Here is a 6,431-nt window from a genome sequence, read left to right as displayed (position 1 = left end):
AATTCTGCCGAGATCGATTTTGCCTTTCATCCTTTCGGAGATCGATAAACTAAGTACCAGTTGCGTACTGCGGTCGATCTAATCGACTGGACCCCCTCCCCCAGAATTTTGGGCCCTGTGCCTAGAGTAGAAAAGGATATTACTGTCTCTTCTAGCCTTCAGGAAACAACCATGAATAGCGCTTCATATCCGACTCTTCTTTGTGGTGCGTTAATCTGGTTGCTATGGAGTTGTATGGAAGGTCATCAGGAAGAGAGTGATTCATAAGGAGCTCGCGGCCGACACATAGGATATGAAAATAATGTATCTATAATTTCTGTTGCTGCTTAGAAAGTGCTGAGAGAGACTATATGATATTCGAAAGCTGTCTGCACTGATCTCAAGCCTCTACCTCCTTCATCTTTTCTTGAGTGAAGTCTATCAATATTACTATTCTTGTAGAGATTCCAAGTTGATGTCAGTATCTTGCGGGTTTTAACGTCTATGGAGTGGATTTCTTCTACAGACCGGTAAAGTATCCTAAATGTTGGAATAAGGCTGGTACTAAAAATGTATTGTGTGATATTGTCTTGTAAGAGGAGAGTTCCGACTGCCATATTTTTCTCAGCCTGACATATGTATGTATGTATGTATGTATGTATGTATGTATGTATGTATGTATGTATGTATGTATGTAAAGCCTCAGTAAAGCTGGACTCAAGAGTCGTCTTCGTAGTCATAAAGCGAAACAGATGATTGGCAACCTGGTCACTGGTGGTGGTGTTACACACCATACTAATCATATCTGTCGGGCATGTGGAAGAGAGTGTAATTCGACAGGAGGACTTAAACGACATGCAAAAGTACATAAAGCCCAGTTACAACTACAGCCGGCTATTGCTGATAAAGGTTTTAGCTGCCAATTCTGTACAAGACATTGTAGATATTTAGCTGGGCTAAAAAGTCACACTTGATCACAGCACCAATAACAGTTAAGCTTCATGCAATGGCCATACTCGATAATGAGGGAGCAGCCATCATGTATGTATGTATGTATGTATGTATGTATGCTCAGACAAGAAACATGGTTTATGTGTAACAGAATGTAATAGAATGTAATGAACTCGAGCACTACATAGTATTGTGTTAGATCTTGTAACTGATCATAACTACAATCAAAGACCAAGAAATATGCATTGTACTTATATGAGTATGCGTGTGTCTATATATGTGTGTGTGAGTGTGTGTTTATGTATGTGTGTGTATTTATGTATATATATATACATCTGTATGTGTTAGATTATGTATGTGTGTGTATATATGCGATATATTTTATATCGATAACAATGTCGAAAAATTATTTAACAGCAGTTCAAAAGTATTTATATAGCCTATATAACTACGTTTGTGTTGAATTAGTGCATGTGCGTGTATGGGTTATATACACATATGAATGTATGAAGGCAGACATGTTTGCATGTGTTATATTAACGACAATATTATAGATCAAGAATTTATATAGAGATACATATACACAGACATACACTCAGATACACACAGACACACACGCGCCCACAAACACACACACATATATATACATACTATATACATACATACACACACAAACAGGCAGGCAGACATAGATAGACATATATAGGTAAACGTATGAATAATATATATATATATATATATATATATATATATATACACATACACAAACAGGCAGAAGGCAGACAGGCAGGCAGACATACATAGACACTTATATATAGGTAAATGTATGTGTGTATGTGTATGTATATATATACATATATATATATATATTATGTATATATTAGTATATATAGATATGATAAATCCATACCAACTGTTCTCGCACACACACATATATATATATATATATATATAATAATTTTTGTATGTATGTATGTATGTATGTATGTATGTATGTATGTATGTATGTATGTATGCATGTATGTATGTATGTGTGTATGTATATATGCATGCATGTATGCATGCATCTTATTGATGACAATATTACAGATCAAAAATTGAATCGTAGTTCAAAGTATTTTTATAACCTACATATCTATGAACTTGTTGATGAATGCGTGCATACACACGTATGTCTGTATGCACGTACGACAGACAAAAAGAAAGAGAGAGAGAGAGAGGAGGGAGAAAGAGAGAGAAAGGAAAAGAGAAAAAGAGTGAGACAGAGACAGAGATGTGTACAGTTGTGTACAAGCTTTTGTGACGGAGAGCGTGCGTGTGAGTGTGTGTGTATGTGCGCATGAATGCATATGTGAGTGTGTACGTGCTGCCATTGTATGTTTTGAACGGTAAATCTATTTTCTTGATTATCACTAATTTATCTGATCAGATAATCGCAATGATCTTGACTGTCTCCAATCATTCCAAAATCTATTTGGTTTTGTTTGATTTCGCTTCGACACGTCATTCAAGTGACTTTTTCTTCTGTATTTGCTTTAACGTCGTGGCTGTTGCTATTTTTTTAAAATTTTCTTTTCTTCCAATGTTGTTGCGATTGTTCAAACTTCTTGGCACGGCTTTCATTCTTGTATTTGTTGTTGTCTTCATCACTCTATTGTTCTTCGTTGTTGTCATTGCTATTGGTGTTGGTGTTGTTGTCATTGCTGTTATTGTTGTGCCGTCTTATGGTCACTCTTCTTGTCAGTCATTTGTCTTGTCAAACAGGACAAGCACAACACAAACACAAACACACATAGACACACATATGTATGTGTGCGTGTATATATATATATACTAGCAGTATCGCCCGGCGTTGCTCAGGTTTGTAAGGGAAATAACTATAAAGCATTTTTAGAGAGTTATAGCCAAAAAATAGCCAAAAAATGGAAAAAAAATGATGGTAAATTTTTTTTGAGAGTTAAAAAAGGTGGAGTTGCGTCCCCTAGACAGTTTGCTGTTTGTGTTTCTGATTCTCGACCCCATGTCGAATTTATCGATCTTTTTCAGAACTGGGGGAACTTTACAAAATTTTCGCTGCGTTAGTTTTGAATTATGACATTGGGCTATGTGTGTGTCAAGTTTCATCAGAATCGGTTGAAAGCCGTGGTCAGGGTGAGGGTACAAGCAAACAGACACACAGAAACACGCACAGACAAACTGCTGTTTATATAGAGATATATATATATATATATATCTTTATATATAAAAGTGAGGTTGTGTGCTGTCTGTCTCCTATGATTTAGATTCCTAACTACTCCCACATTTTGCGGTGCAGTTTAACCAAAACCGGGTATCTTATAGTCGTGATTCATATCGAGCCCTTCTGGGTATTAGCGCACGTCTACGATGAGTCTACGATTTCAAAAAAAAAATTACAATCAATTTTTCCCATTTTTAATGCATTTTTGGCATATATAAGGGAAAGAACTCTCTAAAAATTTATTATTAAATCTCAGAACGTAAAAAGCTACAGTAACACCCCACCCCCCTTTGTGGTTAGCCATATTGAGATGGCTATTATACTTTACATCTCTAAAAATGCATATATAGTTATTTCCCTTACAAACCCGAGCAACGCCGGGCGATACTGCTAGTATATATATATAATATATATATATATATATATATATATATATATATATATATATAGACATACATATATATATACATATACTTATACATACACACACACACACACGACAGACTTCTTTCAGCTGCCGTCTACCGAAACCACTCACAATGACTTGGTCGGCCTGGGGCTGCAATAGAAAAGGTAATAGCAGAAGACACTTGCCCAAGCTACCGCACAGTGTGACTGAACCCAAGGCCATATGGTTGGGAAAGTAAACTTCTTAACTACACAGCCACACCTAGATATATCTAGGATTCTTCGATGTCTGTTTTTTTTTTTGTTTTTTTTTTTTCGATGACTGCGTATGTAATTTCATGTGAAAGCAGAGGAGAAAAATGACTGCTATTTCTATTAAGTCATGTGATCAAGTAGAGCCTCCCTTATTGACTGATCGGTGTTAATTTCTAGCGATGAAAAAGAAATTGGTTAGGTTGGCTGTCAAACTAATAGCCTTAAAGTTAACTGAAATAGCAATAACAAAAATCAATTTTAATTAAATTAACCAGAGCATAATTAATCAAAAAATTCTTTTGCCATTATAGCAGATATAGATGTATCTTTAGGTGGTTAACATTTCTGAGATGTCTGACTAATCTGATAACGGTTTCTGACATAGGCAGAACTCCAATCATTTTAAGAGTGATCTATAAAGATCAGTTGATATATCAATCACACTAATTGACTGGTACTTTATTCTGTCGACCCTGGGGAAAAGAAAAGCAAAGTTAACTTCAGCGAGAGGCTCAAAATATAAAGGTAAGTCACAAGAATATCACCATTAGACGCTTTGTGCTGTTATTTAGACGTCGTGTAAAAATTCTGTGATATTTAGATACGGTTCTTAATGTTCTGAATTCAAATTTTACCAGTGTCAACTTTACTTCTCATCCTACTTTTGAAGTCCCTCTTTACGTTAATCAACAGGTATTAACGGTTAAGGAAATTTCACGTCCCTTCACTCCTGCACCCAGAGATAACTGTCTCACTACCCCACCTGTAACATCTCTGAAACTACTTGTCAAATAAAGTAGTCGATTGCACATTCCTAGGAAGCATCACAGATGTCAATGAAACTATAAAAGATGATTCTATTAATTTTAATAACTCCAAGAGTTAATATCTTCAAGAAGCTTTCTATGAAGATATTAATAGTTATCGCCAAGCTAATGTGGCAGTCCAGAAATATAGGACGAATGCTGGACTGCCATATTAGATTGGCGATAACTATTAATATCCAGTATCGCTGCCGTTGTCTCCTTTAGAGAGACTTAGAAATATTAATATTTCTATTTCTATGAAGACTTAGGCTGATAAGAGGCGAGCATCTCTCTCTCTCTCTCTCTCTCTCTCTCTTTCTCTCTTTCTCTCTGAAATTATTGAAAGGTCGATAGAGCGGCTGAATCGTTTGAATGTAGGACAAAATATCTTATTCTTTCCATTTTTTTATGCTCCAGGTTCAAATCCTGCTGAGGTCAGTTTTTCTTTTCTTCCTTTTTGAAGCGATATAATAAAGCACCAATAAAGTACTGAGAATCTATATAATCAACAGTTTCCCACCTCTTAAATTTCTAGTTTTGTGCTGTTTTAGAAATGACTATTTCGTCTGCATATGGAAAGCGTTGCCTACATATTACTCTTAACCTTCCACCCCACACTCCTTCTCTCCCTTTCTCTCTCTTTTTCCCTTTATGTTACTGGATACAGACAACTGGGTCAAATTAGTGTTTAATCTAAACTCAACAATGTCAGCAGTTGGGAGAAAAATAAGGAGCATAAGAAAGTTTTAGAAGAAATAGTACCGAAGAAAGAAATTTCTGTAAAGTTCTTACTGAGAGAAAATAATTCACAGTAGGGATTATGGAACGACGAGGAATATGTGAAAAAGTTTAGCTGAAGCTGTTACACATGTGAAGAGTATCAACTGAGTGCAATTTAACAGCGATAGAAAGGACGAAGATTACTCTTGTTATGACAGGGAAACAGTAATTGCTCCAAATTTTGGCACAATACCAGTAATTTTAGAAAAAGGGTATAGTGGATAACATCGACCTCAGTAGTTGAGTGGTTCTTTATTTGTTGACTCTGAGGGATGAAAGTTAAAGTTAGATCTCCGGTAGAATTTGGACTCGGATCTTACTGAGTCGGAAGAAATAACAATCTAGTATTTTTTCTGTCGCTTTAGCGATTCTGCCAGTTCTCCACTTTACAGGTTTTAATTAGTAATAATTAATTTTAAGGCGATCTGGCAGGAACATTAGCACATCGGAAAAAATTGTTTAGTAAGGCGGCGAGCTGGCAGAATCGTTAGCGCACCGGATGAAATACTTAGCGGTATTTCGTCTGCCGCTACGTTCAGAGTTCAAATTCCGCCGAGGTCGACTTTACCTTTCATCCTTTCGGGGTCGGTAAATTAAGTACCAGTTACGCACTGGGTCGATATAATCGACTTAATCCGTTTGTCTGTCCTTGTTTGTCCTCTGTGTGTTTAGCCTCTTGTGGGAAGTAAAGAAATAGGTATTTCGTCTGTCGCTACGTTCTGAGTACATATTTCGCCGAGGTCGACTTTGCTTTCATCCTTTCGCGGTCGATAAATTGAGTACCAGTGAAACACTGGGGTCGATATAATCGACTCATCTCCTTCCCCCAGATTCCAGGCCTTGTGCCTATAGTAGAAAGGGGGAAAATTGCTTAGTGGCATTTCTTTGGGTTTTGCGTTCTGAGTTCAAACTCCGCCGAAGTCGACTTAGCTTTTCATCCTCCTAGGGTCGATGAAATAATTACCAGTTGAGCGCCGGGGGCAGTCTAATCGACGTACCCCTTCTCCAGAACT

The sequence above is a fragment of the Octopus sinensis genome, linkage group LG2 (genome assembly GCF_006345805.1).
Source record: "Octopus sinensis linkage group LG2, ASM634580v1, whole genome shotgun sequence".
Lineage (NCBI taxonomy): Eukaryota > Metazoa > Mollusca > Cephalopoda > Octopoda > Octopodidae > Octopus > Octopus sinensis.
This window is presented reverse-complemented; position numbering follows the sequence as displayed.